General features: G+C 47.0%; 1 long non-coding RNA gene across 1 annotated transcript; it reads right to left on the reverse strand.

Moving 5' to 3' along the window:
- Nucleotides 1-998: 998 nt before the first annotated feature.
- On the reverse strand, nt 999-10,490 carry LOC129057755 (uncharacterized). The gene is made up of 4 exons (XR_008522508.1): nt 10,297-10,490; nt 4,958-5,055; nt 4,055-4,198; nt 999-1,136 (listed from the first exon to the last, which is right to left on the reverse strand). It is a non-coding gene; the product is annotated as an uncharacterized LOC129057755 (long non-coding RNA).
- Nucleotides 10,491-17,838: the final 7,348 nt, after the last annotated feature.

Raw genomic sequence — 17,838 nt, forward strand, 5'->3', positions numbered from 1 at the left:
AGCTTGCTGCAGCTCCTGGCTGAGGCTGGGCTGGGTAAGGGCTCTGTAAGCATTAAGGATCTTACCTCCTTTTGGCTTTGTTTGTTTATTTATCTGTTCGTCATTTAATGAATGAAGGAATCCCTCAGACAAAGATAAGAATCCCAGTGGCCCAATTAACCCTTTCCAGCAGCTCAGCCTAAAAGTTATGTCCCCTAAAGAGTTCCTTTTAGTAGTTCTGTCTGGTAATACATTCTGAGACCATGCGGCGTGGGGATTCCACAAACCACTCCTTGTGATGCCTCAACAGCTGCAGACCCCGGAGAACTGGTGTGAGCTCTAGAAGCAAAATGGGAATCCAGCCACGTGCTTCTCAGATTTGTGAATCGGCCAAGTTACTTAACCTCTGTTTCTTCATCGTGAAGCATAACCATATCCAACATGTATCGAGCACTTAGTATTTGCCAATAACTGTATAATGGGTTTACACCTATTATCTCATTTAATTCTCACCATTTTAGAGGAGAAGACAGGGGCACAAAGAACTTACTCACCCACTCAGCAAATAACTTGCCCAGAAGACAGATTTACTTATTGGTTAATAAGTAAATAGCAGAGCTTGGTCAATTATCCTCAGGGCCCTCCTGGTGGTTGTGAGAACTAAGTTTTATAACATTTGAGCTCACAGCGGGAGGCGGCAAATGTTACTTCTCCTTTCCTTCTCTTCCAAAAACTCTGGACTTTGTCCAGAGGAAAAGTGACCTTGTGTTCTTCCTTCCACCCTCCTTTCCTTCCACTCTTTCTTTCCTTCTTTTTTCTTAGTCCCCTGTTTTATTTATTCACCCAACATTTGTAGAAAACATTCTCAGAATTCTACACCAGCTTCCTTCCTAACAACTAAGCCTACAAAACAGAACCAGGCAGGGCTGTCCCTGCCCCTAGGCAGCTAGTAGTCTAGTCTTTTGTTGTGCAAGGTTAGCTAATTCCAGGGGAACAAAACAAAAAGAGGGCCAATATCTCAAATTTCTGTTTTGTTTTATTGTCAATCGGAGAAGAAAGAAAATTCACTTGTTGAGCACCTCCCACTGGTGAAGTGTTCTGTGTTCATCCCATTCGATCATCATAGCCAACCTTTGAGAGCTGGTATTACGTTTATTCTTTATGTTAAAAACAAAAAACAAACAAACAAAAAAACTTGAGACCTGCGCTTCTCCGGAGCTAGTCCATGGATACACGCTGAGCAAGAAGCCATGATGGACTTCCACTCACTCCTCCGCAAGCCACTCTAAGCCTTGGCTCCTCAATGTCCTTCTTTCTGGGCTAACTTTGCGAATAGAGACTCAAAGATGTCTAGAAATTTTTCTCTTTTTTAACAATTTTTTTTGGATGGCTGGGTGCTGTGCCTCATGTCTGTAATCCTAGCATTCAAGAGGTCAAAACAGGAGGATTGCTTGAGTTCAGGAGTTCGAGACAAGCCTGGACAATAAAGCAAGATCCCTTCTCTTTAAAAAAAAAAAAAAAAAAGGTGGAAAACAAAAAGTTTGAAAAGTTTTTTTATTTGCAAAGTCTAATTAGCCACTGATATTTCCCCTGGTAAACATCCTTCTTATAAATTCCCATACTCAGTCCCTCAGTGGAGCTAGGAGCTGGGTGTGGTGGGGATCCCTGGCCTGCACCCCCTTCTGCCCAGGGCATGCTTGGCATTTGCCAGGCCCGGCTGCAGCCTCGGAGCTCGCCCTAGATTTACAGCAGCGCACACAGCTGCTTCCAGCCAAGGTGAGGCCTTCCTCTTTAATGGTGCCGTTTACAAGTCAATAAAGCCCGGATGGAGCGCTGTTTCCGCCGCTGGTCCCCACCACTCCGGGCTCGGTTGTCTCACCGTGCAGTCTGGGTGCCAGGGGGCCAGCTCTGGGGACTCTTTTCTGGCTGCCCCAGAGCAGGCCAGCCATAAAGGCTTCCCACCCCCATGAGGGCAGAGTTCAAAGCCCGGCTCCCCGGGATCGTCAACTGCCAGCCCCTCCTTGCTTTATGGCTCCTGCAGCCACTGGAGTCTTATCTCCTGTGCTGAGATAAAGGCTCTCAGAAAGCCCCAGCCCCTCAAGACGCCTCGGCCCCTGGGCTCAGGCTCCCCACTGTTCTCTGGGATCTGATCAATGAGCTGGAGGAAAGTGGCCTTTTCAACCCACTGAGACAATGCCCCTCTGCGTGTGGGGGTTTCCCTAAATAAGACCTGCAGGGGCTCTGCCTAGGGGGAAGCTGGGACACCTCAGACCTCCCAGCCAAGAACCCCCAAGCCCAGGCGATAACGAGGTGAGAGATGGAAGCTTAATGGGCCCAGGCCTGTGGGAACGGGGAGCAATCCAAGAGACACAGCCCAGCAATGGCAGAGCAAAGTCAGGGCTCATTCACCTGACCACTAGTTCAGGGAGCAGGGCAGAGCACCTACTGTGTGCCCAGGGCTGTGCTCCATGCTGTGTGCTCAGCGTGGGACAGAGGAAGGAGAACAGGAATCTGCTGGGCAAAGAAGAGGTCAGGGACATTTACAAAAGCCAGGCAGTGAGAAAGAGACGGGTTAGGGCCCATCCCCAGAGTGGCTGCAGTGGGGGTGCACCATGGGTCCTTACAGAGCACAGGGCAGCTGGCTGCTCAATCCCTTCCTCCTAGTATATGCCTACACCAGAGACTGGTGGTCCCTGGAAGCCCTGTGGTGAGGGCCTGGTCACCAATCCATCACTGCAAAGTTCAGGCTGAGGCAGCCTGTATTGGGTGAACCCCAACCCAGGAACTGGGATGACCAGTAGAAGTACCGTCAGCCCAGGGAGACAGGATTCTAAGCAGGGATGCTTCTCCTTCGTACACACACACGCCAGCCTACAAACATCTGCCAACCTGCAGGTGTTTGTAAGTAAGCCCCAACACTTACTTTGTAAGTAAGAAGGCATCCTAAGAGCCTCACTTCTCAGGAGAAAAAAACTCAGGCCCAAAGAAGTTCAATTGACAACAGCTAATATAAGGCCACCACTAGTCTACTTGGTCCCTCCATGTGAACTAGAAAAAAGGCGCCCCTGTGGGGTGGGTGCAGCCCCAGGAGGCATGGCTTGTGAATAAACAGCACTTTTGTATGAAGGAACAGGAGCCCTTTCCTTGAGTGCACCCAGGCACTCAAGTTATCAGGGAAAGTGAAGAGTGGACTTCTGCCTCCCTGGTTGGGTATCGCTGTGCACCTGTGACTATGCTGAGCTCATAAGAGAAAGTGCCCCCTCCACGTAACACCAAGTGAGGCAGAGAGACCTGCGGGGCTTCTGAGTTGGGCACAAGCACAATTCAGTCCCAGCTCTGTGACACCACTGACCAGCATTGCAGCTGTAGGCAACCCACCATTCCTGCGTCTGTAGACTAAGGAGGAAAATACCTACCTCATGGGGCTTGGCAAAGATTGAAGAGTAGATGGCTGTTCTTATTATTCCCATGCCACAAGAGCAGAAGCTGAAAGATCCCCAGAGCCTTGGATGTTTTCCTTCCTTCCTCACTTAGAGAAATGCCTTAGTTATTTGTTTCCTGCCAGAGTATAATTACAATGCAAGGACCTCATTCTCCAGTCCTGTTTTAGTGAAGAAGGAAGGAAGTCCAGGCCTTTTTACCTCAAACTCCCTGCTCAGAGATGCCATTTGGGAGTTTGACTAATCTGCTGTTGCAGCCAACAACTCCTCTGGGTTCCAGATCAAGGTGCTGTGCAGGCCACTCAGGACTGCCCTTGTCGCCATCAGTCAGCCACTGTTCTCAGCCCTGACCTGCAGGACAGCCATCTTCTCCCATGGCCCTGTGAGTTCATGGCTGGAGGCGGAAGGGAGGTCTAGCCACACACTCTGAGAAGCACATCGGGGCATTTTGGCTGATGGCCACTCCCACCATGAGTGTATCTGCGAAAATAGCCATTTTGTGTCTCTCTCTGGAGGGCCAGTGCAGAGCCCTGCACCAGAAAAACACTTGCAAAAGCCTCGGAAGGACTGTGAACCCATCAGAACAGGGGGCCCTGAACTTGTCCACCTGCTTTAGAGCCAGCTTGGTGGCTCACCATATCCAAGGAGGACCGCCGGCTTTGCTCCAGAGAAGTGCCAGGAGAGTTGTTTTCATCAAGTTGAAGGAAGGAGACATAACTATAAGACCAGCCCTGATCTATGACCTGGAGCAAGTCCTCTGCACTCTGCAGCAAACTCATCTGTAAAATAAAGGAATAAGAATATGTGACCTCCAAGGACCCTTTCAGACCTGTGGTCCTGGGAGTTACAAAGGATCCTTGCCTAATCTGCGGTGTGAATTGAAAGAGAATATTATTTGTGAAGACTCATCTGCTAGGGAAGAAACTTCCTTTTCAGTGAGATGACCACTGGAGTCCTTCAGCTTTTACAGAAAGAACCATAAAGCTATTTTGCAAACAAAGTTGACCTTTAATGCAGCATCTTCTGCACGTTCAAAGAAGAGAGCCCTGGTCAGTGCACCATGAGGTTGGATTCAAGTGTAAGGTGTGAACAGAGCAGGAGGATCCTGATAAATGTTGTATTTCAGCTAAGATTTAAGAGATTGACTCCCACACTCACAAGGGCCTACGTGCTGTCTGCCAGGCCTGTGCTGAAGACAGAGACACAGACACTCCTGCCCTCTAAAAGGGCCTACTCTAGGGGGAGTGATAATGAGGATTCTCCACACACCTATTTACCAGGGACCTTTGAGAATATTACAGGCCCATGAGGTAGACTGAGCAAGAATGGTCACCTGTATCTTACCAAATAGTTAACTAAGGCTCAGAAATGCACTCATTTGTCTAAGGCCACACCGCCAGGGAGTGGAAAGTTTGTGAATTCCAATCTTCTGTGTCATAGGCCAACTCTCCTGCAGCCTCCCTCTCCACTGCACCTTGGTGTCTATATGTAACAGAGGACTTAAGACTGAGAGGTTGGCCAAGTATGGTGGCTCATACCTGTAATCCCAGCACTTTGGGAGGCCAGGAGTTCTGGCAAGAATCACTTGAGCCCAGGAGTTCAAGTCCAGCCTGGTTAACATAGCGAGAACCCATCCCTATTTAAAGGAAAAAAGAAAAAAGACTGAGAGGTTATCATCTCTCAGGGTCTCCTGCACAGAGTAGGTGCTCAGTGAATACCTGTTGAGTAAAGCCACCAGGTTCTTGGCTCCACTACTCTAGACAAAGACTTGATTTGCATCTTTCCAAGCCTTTAATTTGCTTCTCTCTGGCTCTTTCATCTTGAGTTTTTGTTACAGGGGTGTTTGTTACAGGATTGTGGCTTTTGCAAATGGAAAATTCTAAAAGGTATCATTCCTGCAATTTCCTTAATCCTGCTGGTATTCCAAGCACAAACTACACAGCATAATGCTAATTTCCTCTAAAAATGTCACACACTTCTGTCCATCCACAATGGCAGGAAGAGAAAGCAGACCCTTAGAATTAGGCAGATCCGAGATCTTGTCCCTGTATCACTGGGGTCAAGTATTGGCCTTTCTGAGCCTCAGTGGTCTATTCTGTAGAATCGGGTGAATCTTCACTTTGAAAAGATATCAGAGGGACAAATGAAATTCCTAAAATCCCCAGTACACCATGGGTTGGGTTGGGTTTTTGGCAATGTGAGCTCCCTTCTCTTTCCCACTCCCTAAGGAAGACTTAGGCAAGTCCCATCTATGGCTTTTTTCCTCTCGGGAAGAGTTTTTCCACCATCAGGTTCTCTGTCTCATTGGTGTTTCAAAGCCATCAGCCTCCAGAATTATTTGGTAATCATCCCTGCCCAGTATGTTCCATGTACTGAGCAGCAGCAGAGCAGTGTACGCGACACACTTGAAAAGAAAATTGGTGATGGGGAGTGATTTCTTTATGTGGCTTCCATTTTGCCACTTTGGAGACACAACTATAGAGACTTTGGGGCTCTTTATATCAAGGAAACACCAGCATCATTACAATCAGAGTCATCTTATCTGTTAGGCCCTAGAGCTACAGGACAGGGCTATCAGCTCTTTAGAGTCCTGCAAAACTATTTGAGATCTGAAAACAAAAAATAATTGGCCCTGGGCTGGGCGCGGTGGCTCACGCTTATAATCCTAGCACTTTGGGAGGCCTAGGCAGGCAGATCACTTGAGGTCAGGAGTTTGAGACCAGCCTGGCCGACATGGTGAAACCCCGTCTCTACTAAAAATATAAAAATTAGCTGGGCGCAGTGGCGGGTGCCTGTAGTCCCAGCTACTCAGGAGGCTGAAGCAGGATAATTGTTTGAACCTGGGAGGTGGAGGTTGTAGTGAGCCGAGATGGCACCACTGCATTCCAGCCTGGGTGACAAAGAAAGACTCTACCAAAAAAAAAAAAAAAGATTGGCCCTGCAATACAAAATGAAAACTGCAAGGTCAAAGCAGATGGATGGTAAGTCAAATGTCTGAGAAATGTAAAGTTCTTTCATATGCCACTTCCTGAATTGATGAATTTATCATTCATGAAAATTTCATTACATTCAAAAACAGTTTGTTGATTATATTTCATTACTTTGCATGAGTACCCAAATAGGCTGAGAAAATTTTTAAAACTTTCTGTGAAAGTAAAGTATCTATAGCCAAATAATTTCAAAGGCAAAGTTACAAAAGTTCTTTTAAACTTAAAAAAAAAAATAGAGATGATGTCTCTCTCGTCACCCAGGATGGAGCACAGTGGCACAATCATAGCTCACTGCAGCCTCCAACTTCTGGGCTCAAACGATCCTCCCACTTTAGCCTCTTGAGTAGCTGGGACTACCGGTATGTGCCAACACACCAGGCTTAAGCTTTTTCTAAAGCAAAAATAAATAAATAACATGATGTGCGATGTAAGTATATCATAACATATTTGATATGATGTTGGGCAGGGTCTCCAAAACTAAGAATGCTAGGCCAGGCCCAGTGGCTCAAGCCTGTAATCCCAGCACTTTGGGAGGCCGAGGCAGGTGGATCACCTGAGGTTGGGAGTTTGAGACCAGCTTGACCAACATGGAGAAACCCCGTCTCTAATAAAAATACAAAATTATCTAGTGTGGTAGCACATGCAGGTAATCCCAGCTACTTGGAAGGCTGAGGCAGGTGAATTGCTTGAACCCTGGAGGTGGAGGTTGCGGTGTGCCAAGATCATGCCATTGCACTCCAGCCCGGGCAACAAGAGCAAAACTCCATCTCAAAAAAAAACAAAAAAAAGAAAAAACAAACAAACAAAAGAATAAAAGAATGCTGAAGGCCTACGGAGGTCTTTAAAGAGTCCTGATATGGTTTTGCTGTTTCCCCACCCAAATCTCATCTTGAATCGTAGCTCTCATAATTGGGAGGGACCGGGTTGGGAGATAATTGAATCGTGGGGGCAGGCTCCTCCCTGCTGTTCTCATGGTACTGAATAAGTCTCACAAGATCTGATGGTTTTCTAAGGGGAAATCCCTTTCGCTTGGTTCTTTCATTCTCTCTTGCTGCTGCCATGTAAGACGTGCCTATCGCCTTCCAACATGATTGTGAGGCCTCCCCAGCCACGTGGAACTGTGAGTTCATTAAACATCTTTTTCTTTATAAATTACCCAGTCTCGGGTATGTCTCTATCAGCAGTGTGAAAATGGACCAATACAAGTCCCAGCCATCATCTGATCTATTCTGAGGGATCGGGGTTTCCTGAGGGATTGGGAGATTCCTGATGTTTTCACCAAGAGGTAAGTTCCCACCTGGGCTGCCCAGCAAGCTGCAAAGCCTTTCAGACATTTGCTGACCCAAGCATCAGGTGCCATCTTCAAATGTGGGGCCAGCCAATTCCTCTCTCCCCAGCCCCTGCTGCAGGGCATTCCACCAGCTCATAAAACACTGGCCATGGAGCCATGGGTTAATATTTACTCAGTACAAACCATTCTAGAGTCAGAGGCAGAAGGCCAATCTAAAGTTAAAACATTAAAAAGGAAATTTCACCCCCTGCATCTGTTTTACAATTTCCTAAGACTAGACTGTGGCTCCCAGTGGATTTTGTCCACAACAAGTGGCTTTACCTGGAGTACAGGAGAGAATTCTGGGTTTGAAACAGGCTATTTAGATCTACATCCAGCTCCATCAGTTGATGACACCGAAGAAATCTTTGTTAATTCCCTTCTAGACTTGTTTCCATCACTGTAAAATGGGGTTGATGATCCCTATCAGGAAATCATAAGCCCTGAATGAAATGAGTTCTGCTAAGATTTTTGGAACCTGAGAAACACCATACAATGTAAGATGCTTACACATCGTCTGGCCAAGAATTCTTTTTTGACTTTAGTGCAACAGTAAAGGACTCCAGCCAGGCGTGGTGGCTCATGTCTGTAATCCCAGCACTTTGGGAGGCCGAGGCAGGCAGATCATGAGGTCAGGAATTCCAGACCAGCATAGCCAACATGGTGAAACCCCATCTCTACTAAAAATACAAAAATTAGCCAGGCACAGTGGTGTGTACCTGTAATCCCAGCTACTCAGGAGGCTAAGGCAAGAGAATCACTTGAACCTGGGAAGCAGAGGTTGCAGTGAGCCGAGATCGCATCACTGCACTCTAGCCTGGGCAACAGAGTGAGACACTGTCTAAAAAAAAAAAAAAAAAAAAAAAAAAAAAAAAAAAAAAAAATGAAGAACTCCCGACTGAAATAACATTGGCTTCAATTAACAATGTAATAGTAAATACTGAGATTCAATTGTGACAAGTAATCTTTTCCAAAGATGAGCACATCAATTTATTTCATATCCCATCCGGTAAACTTTCTTTATACTGGGGTGGATAGTAGGCCTCCATTGAGACATGGAATTCATGCTCCCTCTCCTCGAACCTGGGTGGAACCATCTAACTGCCTCCAGCAATGAAATCTGGCAAAAATGAGTCTGAGTGACTTCCGTTTCCACCTGGGTCTGTTTACCGGGACCGGGACATTTGGAGCCTTGAGCTGCCACTGAAGGAGTCTGGCTACCCTAAAGCCATGGTGCTGGAGATACCATGTGGAGGGGCCACATGGAATCAAAGAAAAGTGCACAGGTGGCCCCAGCTACTAATGTGCAATACCACCAGGTGGTGAGATAATTGTTTTATTTATTTAACAGATTCTTTTTTTTTTTTTTTTTTTTTTTGAGATGGAGTCTTTGTCTGTTGCCCAGGCTGGAATGCAGTGGTGTGATCTCGGCTCACTGCAACCTCCGCCTCCCAGGTTCAAGATTCTCCTGCCTCAGCCTCCTGAGTAGCTGGGATTACAGGTGGGAGCCACCATGCCCTGCTAATTTTTTGTATTTTTAGTAGAGATGGGGTTTCACCGTGTTAGCCAGGCTGGTCTCATTCTCCTTGGCCTCAAGTGATCTGCCTGCCTTAGCCTCCCAAAGTGCTGGGATTACAGGTGTGAGCCACTGTGCCCAGCCTATTTATTTGATCCTTTGTGTATACCCGCATTTCTAAAATTTCTATAGCAAACACACATTACTTTAAAAAAATAGTTGTTTCTGAATTCCATTTTGTATTTCCATCTTCTCAAAGCATCACTAGGCTTTGGCTGAGATCTACATGGAATTCCAACAACCTGACTCTTTGCATAATTCAACAAAATAACTGTTTGCCTTAGAACCCTGACAAGCTTCTACTGGCAGGCAGATGCCAGGAGCCACTGCACATCTCAGTTGAGCTCAGGGGATCCAATGCTCAGATTTACCCATAATTAGAACCACCAGCCCAGCTGCCCCAGCCATGGAGCAAGCTTTCCTGAGCCCTAATGTCTGCTTTTCTGCCACTGGAGAGTGAAATCTTTCATTTGTTCATTTCTTCCTTTGTTCATTCATCAAATATTCATTGAGCCTTATGTGTGCCAGGCACAATACTAGGTGCTAGGAACACATCCGAGGGCCCATGCGAGGTCTCTGTCTTCGTGCAATGAAAAGTATAAATGAAGCCGTGACCTGAGAGTGGCATAAGCGCTGGGGAAGGGGTGTCCCAAGAGCAGTGAGCAGACAAAGTGGAGGCACCCAGCCCAGATGAGAGATTCAAGACACTTTGCAGATAACAGGATATGCTAGCTGAAGCATGAAGGGGTGAAGCCTCATGCAGGGACAGGAGAAGAGGAGCTTTCAGGAGGAAGGGACAGCATGGGCCCAGGTGTTTCTCCAGAACCCAGAGGCTCTCCACTCTTCAGCACTGTTAGTGGTAACTCCAGGACGGCTTCCAAGCACTGGATGAAAACATCCAACTCATTGTCCCTGTTTCATTCCCAGCCATTTGGTCCTCAGACCCCAGAATCAGCCCAGGATGCATTCAAGGTGCCCTACCTTAGGGGGCCCTGCCCTCCTGGCATCAGGACTCAGGGAGACACTGATGGGGAAGGGGACTCTGCCCACCAGCTCACGCTACACCAAGCTCTGAGACGCCTCCACATCTAGTCAATTCGAGAGAGCACTGAAGTTAGAATCAGACTTTGGGTAAGTCCCTGCCCCTCCCTGGAACCTACAGAGTTTCCTTGTCTGTAAAGTGGGGATAACAAGGAATCCCAGAGTAACAGAGTATTGTGAAGTCAAATGAGATCACGCACACATGCACACTTAGCAACATGCAAATGCAAGATGTGGAGCTGCCCCGGCCCCAGCTCCACCTCTGGTTCTGTGCGGCCTCTGACTGCTTATGTAAACCAGCCGCAATGCTGATGTAGCATGAGGCTTCTGTTTTCCACATTAGTGAGCACAGAAAACCTCAAACCATGACCCTGACACAGGTCTTTGGTTGCCATAGAGTCTCTTGTACTCCTGTACATTGTTCACTAAACAGGCAGGGCAGAGAGAGCTTTTCTTGCTCCGAGGCCAATGGCCAAGGTCCAAGATGCTGCTGGTGACACATTTCCCCTGCCAGCCGGCCCCACGACGCTGTCGGCCAGGTGGGGCTTGTGAGACAAGTGCCCTTAATTTGTTCTGACGTTCAGCCAGGGGGAGCACCAAGCCTCCAGGGAGCACGAAGAGCTTGTCATGTCGCCCTATTATCCCACTGGAGCCGAGGGCCGAGGCTCTGCCGTGAGCCCCAAAGCTGCTGCCCTGGGTGGGGTTCTCATCTCTGTGGATCACAGCCTCAGCCCACGGCTGGCACGCATCCTTCTACACCACAGTCCATCATCACCAGGAGGCTGTAACAGGAAAGCCCTGCCATGCCCCCCGGAGGTCCCTCCATGCCTTTCCTCAGGACCCTGGACAGGAAGCTCATGCTGCCTCCTGCGGGGCTGGCTTCCTCCTGCTCCCCAGCCTCACCCTCTGCCCCACCATTTGTTCTACCCAGAGCCAATTCTGACCATTTGTTTCATCCAGGCCTCAAATGCAACCCCACACCTCCTCTTCCATATAGCTTGTGCCAATCTTTTAAACCTCTGTTAAAGTGTCAACTCCTCCAGGAAGCCTACCTACCTGGAAACAGAGGGCTCTGTTTCTCCCAAGAGCCCAGAGATATCTGTATTTATCATGCTGTAATGTAATTGCCTGGTACCCATGCGGTGGGACTACCCACCCCCACCCCAGAGCCCTTGGGTGCACTGGGAAGTCTTTGGTAAAACAGAACAAAAATTCGTTGGCATAGGTATTATGCAATGAGAGGGGATAAATATTAGAAATGAAAGATCCATTCATCTTGTGGGTGCTCGGTTTAGAAGGCTGTGCAAAGGCCCTGAGGTCTTGCTCTGTCTCTCCAGGGTGCAGGCGCCTCAGATCAGAGCCCAGCTGGCTTCTAGCATTCTGGCTGAGTGGAGTCCAGCCCCTGAGGGAGGCAGAGGTGGAAAACGGCAAGGCAGTCTTAGGCGCACCATAACTCTCCCAAAGGGATAGAACCTGTTTGGTATGTGTGTGTGGAAATTGGAACCAGAAAGAACGTGCCGCATTTCCCAGACAGCGCCCTGGGAAAACCAGCTTTGCCACATGAATTTAGAGATTTCTCCAAATTCTGGCTCTGTGATCAAAAGAGTTTGGAAAATGATTGTTTGAACAAAATTAAACAGGTATTTTTTTCTGCAGACTTCTCAGAGTCCTCAGTAGACTACATTGCAAATCTCGGAGAGGGGACTAGAGTGTCAGACTTGCCATGCATATCTGGCAACAGTGTCTGCTTTTGAAAAATACCTCTTAGTGTCTCACAGAATCAATGTTTCAGAAGACACAATTTAGAAAATGTTGTTTGGTCGGGCGCGGTGGCTCACGCCTGTAATCCCAGCACTTTGGGAGGCCGACATGGGCGGATCACCTGAGGTCAGGAGTTTGAGATCAGCCTAACCAACATGGAGAAAACCCATCTCTACTAAAAATAAAAAAAAGTTAGCCAGGCATGGTGATGCATGCCTGTAATTCCAGCTACTCGGGAGGCTGAGGCAGGAGAATTGCTTGAACTCAGGAGGCAGAGGTTACCGTGAGCCGAGATCATGCCATTGCACTCCAGCCTGGGCAACAAGAGCAAAACTCCATCTTAAAAAAAAAAAAAAAAAAAGAAAGAGAAAATGTTGTTCTAGGCCTGGCATGGTGGCTCACACCTGTAATCACTGAACTTTGGGAGGCCAAGGTGGGCAGTTGCTTGAGATCAGGAGTTCGAGACCAGCCTGGCCAACATGGTGAAACCCCATCGCTACTAAAAATACAAAAAATTGGCCAGGCATGGAGGCAGGCACCTGTAATCCCAGCTACTCAGGAGAATCATTTGAACCCAGGAGGTGGAGGTTGCAGTGAGCCGAGATCGCACCACTGCACTCCAGCCTGGGCGACAGAGACAGAGCAAGACTCTGTCTCAAAAAAAAAAAACAAAAAAAACAAAAAAACAAACAAACAGAAAATGCTGCTCTAGAGGTAGCTGGGAGTTCCCAAAGGGCCATATCTTCTAATATTCAAATCTATAGAGGGATTTTATTGATAATACATATTTTTGATACACCACACAGTGCTGTCTTTTATTGACACAGCTTGCTTCTTGCTGATGCTGTGAACCATGTGAGTGTTTCCCTCATTAATGTGACTGCTAGGAAGCTCAGAACTGAGTCCTCGTCCACATCTAGTCATTCCCCAGGCCCTCAGAGGGGAAATGTTAACTTCTAACTTTTTACCTGTTATCATCTTAGTTCTTCTATCCTTATTTTCTCTTGACCATCATTCCTTTATTTAATCATTGTAAACCTGTTTTATTGGTATGTTAAAATCCTTTTGAAAAAGAGGTAAGATGTACATAAATAAATGTAAACAAGTATAATCATATTAGTAGTAGCGATAATGATAACAAAATCACTTTCTTTCCAAAGAATAGGTGAATTTCCTGTAGGTCTGAGCATAAATTCCTTTCTGACAAGGTAGAGAGGATCCCAGATTCATCTTTTTCCAGGGCTTAATTTTCCTGCTTAACCCTTTCATTCTGCTTTTCAAAGTCAGAAGAAATGTCACCCTCTGTCCCCCTCACCCCTTGAGAGACTGAAACAAAACCACCCTCAAGATCAAATAGATTACGTTAATGACAAAGAGAAGAGAGGATGGCCTGTGTCTGCTCTCTGCACTCAGCCACACAAGAGGCTTTTGTGCTCAGGAGAGATGGGGGCCGGGCACTTGATAAGCCGTATCCACTGGGCGCGGCCTGCCCCGCTGCTGCTTCAGCCCTTGAATGCCCAAAAGGCTGACTGGAGAGAAGGCTCCCGAATCCTGGCCACAGCCCCCGCGGCTCACCTTGGTGGGGCCAGGACCGGCTGAGGACCCTGTCTGCCCAATACCTAGGTAGCCACTTCCGGGGCCCTCTAAAGACCCAAAGGAGGGGTTGAGGATTCACCAGCACTAGCCTTTTGGAACCTCCTTTCTGTACACAAACCCAGCTGAATCCTCTTCCCTTCAGATGCCTTGACCGTGAAGTGACCCACATATCATAAGAACTCTCCTGCCTGCCTTTCTTCCCTGCACTGGAGTCCTTTGTTGTCACCCACGAATGGCTCTTGACTCACTCTCTGGACAACTGTCATGTGCTTCCAGGAGTGGAAGGACAGTGTCTGCCATGTCCTATTCCATTTCTCCTTGGAGCCCCGGGTGGTCAGGGAACAGAGGATTAGTGTGTGTGTCTCTCTCTCTCTCCCTCTCTTTGTGTACACACCCATTTTCCTCCAAATGCCTGAAGGATATTCCTTGCAAGAAGAACAATAGGTATGAATAAAACTGTAGACATAAAGCTAGGAAAGGAGTCACCTAGGCCCAGAAGGACAGTGGGAACTGCCAGGTTAGTTGGTCCTCCTCCGAGCCTGTGGACAGCCTGTGTACCCCATCCTTACATTCACTTGTGCGTTTGCCCCAGGAGATGTTCTCCTTGAGGACTGGAAACTCATGGAATTCAACAGGGTCCACTTGTGTCTAGGGCCTTCCTCTGAGTATGACCTCAATGAATTAAGAAGCAATAAAAAGTCAGGAAAGATAATTAAAAAGAGGAAAAGGGGGTGAGGGATGAGGTCATCAGTGTTTGGGGGTAAGAGACATTCATTATCTCTTTTAATCTTCACAATAACTTTAAGAGTTTAGATGTTAGCATTGGCCCCATCTCAGATATCAAGACCTTGAGCCTCCAGGAAGTAAGGCAGCCTTCCTGGTTCACTGTTAAGGTGTACCTGGTCAAGGTTGGGACCAAATTCCAGCCACCTCCACAGCCTGGTTCTTCTGCCTATGGCCACGCTATGCTGTTGTCACTCAGACCCAGGGTGTACCTGGTCAAGGTTGGGACCAAATTCCAGCCACCTCCACAGCCTGGCTCTTCTGCCTATGGCCACGCTATGCTGCTGTCACTCAGACGCAGCCTAGGAGTTTCCATTTCATCCCAGAGGCAGCAGACTTTGAAATCTTTCTGAAAACGTGTGAGTTGAATTTGCAAAGTAGTGTTATAATTAGAAGGCCAGGCATGGTAGCTCATGCCTGTAAACCTGGCACTTTGGGAGGCTGAGAGGGGCAGATTACCTGAGGTCAATAGTTCGAGACCAGTCTAACCAACATGGAGAAACTCCATCTCTACTAAAAACACAAAATTAGCCAGGCTTGGTGGTGCATGCCTGTAATCTCAGCTACTCAGGAGCCGGAGGCAGGAGAATAAATTGAACCTGGGAGGCAGAGGTTGTGGTGAGCCAAGATCACGCCATTGCACTCTAGCCTAGGCAACGAAAGTGAAACTCCGTCTCAAAAAAAAAAAATTAAAATAGAAGCCGGGCGCAGTGACGAACACCCATAATCCCAGCACTTTGGGAGGCTAAGGCAGGTGGATTGCTTGAGGCCAGGAGTTCAAGACCAGCCTGGGCAACATGGCAAAACCCCATCTCTACAAAAAATACAAAAAAAAAAAAAAAATAGCCAGACCTGGTGGTGCATGCCTACTCTGGAGGCTGAGGTAAGAGGATCACCTAATCCTGCAAGATGGAGGCTGCAGTGAGCCGAGATTGCACCACAGCACTCCAGCCTGGGCGACAGGGCAAGACCTTGTCTCTTTTCTTTTTTTTTTTTTTTTTTGAGATGGAGCCTTGCTCTGTCGCCCAGGCTGGAGTGTAGTGGCAAGATCTCAGCTCACTGCAACCTCTGCCTCCTGGGTTCAAGCGATTCTCCTGCCTCAGCCTCCTGAGTAGCTGGGATTACAGGCGTGTGCCACCACGCGTGGCTAATTTCTCTATTTTTAGTAGAGATGGGGTTTCACTGTGTTGGTCAGGCTGGGAACTTGTCTCTAAATAAAAAATAAAAATAAATTGAATAGAGATTTTCTGCCAAGGAATTCCCAGTTTTCCGCTGCAGTCCAAGCTGGTGTAAAGACCTCTTTCCTTAAAAAGATCATATGTTAGCCACTTAAATTAGAAAAGTCACAGGTCTAGAAAACAAAGATCTTCCCCATACTTCTCTGTGGACTACGTTTAGCTAAGCATCCTTCCAGCAAATCTAGACCCCACACTTGAGGAGTCTAACTTCTCCTGGGGAAAAAAAGAAAAGGGAACTTAGGCCTATCGGCCAGCTTGATTCACTTCATTGTAACAAACGAGGCCTTATTTGGCAGCCACAGAGCATGGGGGGCCCTGCAGCCACAAACCCCTTCCCAGGCCCCCTGAATGCCAACATCCAGACAGGAAGTTGTGAGCAGAAATAAAGTGTTCATAGGTTTCCCACGTGCAATGAAGAGCTTATGTGAGGTCTACAAAAGTGTGGCAAATCGTTGGCTTTTAAAATTGCAAGGAAACTTACTTGTGGCTGTCGGCTTGGTGGGTGTCTGCTCCAGAGGAAGAAGCAATCTTTGTAAGGATCCTCTTGGTTCCTGTGTGTGGCTTGCTTTGCTTAAAGTATTTCTTATTTTTTTACATTTATTTTATGTTTACTAATTTCTGCTTTTATTGTAGATTCTTAGGGTATATGTGCAGGTTTCTTACCTGGGTATATTGTGTGATGCTGAGGTTTGAGATACAATTGATCCTGCCACCCAGGTACTAAGCATAGTCTCCAATAGTTTTTCAGCCCTTGCCTCCTCCACTCCTCCTTTTCTCACTGCTGTAGCAGTCCCCAGTGTCTATAGTTCCCATCTTTATGTCCATGAGTATCCAATGTTTAGCTCCCACTTATAAGTGAGAACACGTGGTATTTTGTTTTCTGTTCAAAAGGATTTCATTTTAAGATTTAAGATATTTGATTGAACTAATTTGTGTTGTTAAAAATGAAACTTAGGCCAGATGCAGTGGCTCATGCCTGTAATCCCACCACTTTGGGAGGCTGAGGCAGGCAGATTACTTGAGTTCAAGAGTTTGAGACCAGCCTGGGCAACATGGTGAAAACCCATCTCTACTAAAAGTACAAAAATTAGCCGGGCATGGTGGCAGGCACCTGTAATCCCAGCTACTCTGGGGGCTGAGGCAGGAAAATCAGTTGAACCTGGGAGTCAGAGGTTGCAGTGAGCCGAGATTGTGCCACTACACTCAAGCCTGGGTGACAGAGTGAGACTCTGTCTCAAAAAAAAAAAAAAAAAGAAAATTAAAAGAAAAAATACGATTTTATGGGTTGTGTTATGTTTTCAGCGGACAAGTATCTCAGTTCCATACTTCTAATTGAAAAATGTCAAACATCTCATTGTTCCAGGCTTCAAAATATAAGTAATACCTAGCATTTGCATGAGGTTCGTGATTTACAAAGTATTTTCTATCAGAGAACTTGCCTGCTGCTGTGTAAATCAAGGCTCATTTTGAGGTATTATCTTTCCCATACTTTGTTCAAAAACAGATTTGAGATAGCTAGTAGGTATGTTACCAGAAGACACAGGTGTAGAGCCTCTTAGAAACTGAGTTCTATTACAGATGAAACTGCTAAAAACTCGGAGCATTTCAATTTCTAAACGTAGCACTTGTGTATTCATCATGCAGTTATCTTTTATTTTTTATTTTATTTTATTTTTTGAGATGAAGTCTCGCTCTGTTGCCCGGGCTGGAGTGCAATGGCACGATCTTGGCTCACTGCAACCTCCGCCTCCCGGGTTCAAGTGATTCTCCTGCCTCAGCCTCCTGAGTAGCTGGGATTACAGGTGCCCCCCACCACACCTGGCTAATTTTTGTATTTTTAGTAGAGATGGGGTTTTACCATGTTGGTCAGGCTGGTCTCAAACTCCTGACCTCGTGATCCACCCGCCTCAGCCTCCCAAAGTGCTGGGATTACAGGCATGAGCCATCATGCCCAACCTGTCCTGCAGTTATCTTTAACAAGGCCTGGACATTCAGTATGTACCTACACCTCTCAGGCCATTGCTGGAGAATGTAGGGCTAAAATAGTGAGCTAATCTGAAGACTAATGTGTTGGAACAAGCTCTGAACGTGGGCAGGGCTGGGA

This window comes from Pongo abelii, chromosome 12, assembly GCF_028885655.2.
Source record: "Pongo abelii isolate AG06213 chromosome 12, NHGRI_mPonAbe1-v2.0_pri, whole genome shotgun sequence".
NCBI classification, from domain to species: domain Eukaryota; kingdom Metazoa; phylum Chordata; class Mammalia; order Primates; family Hominidae; genus Pongo; species Pongo abelii.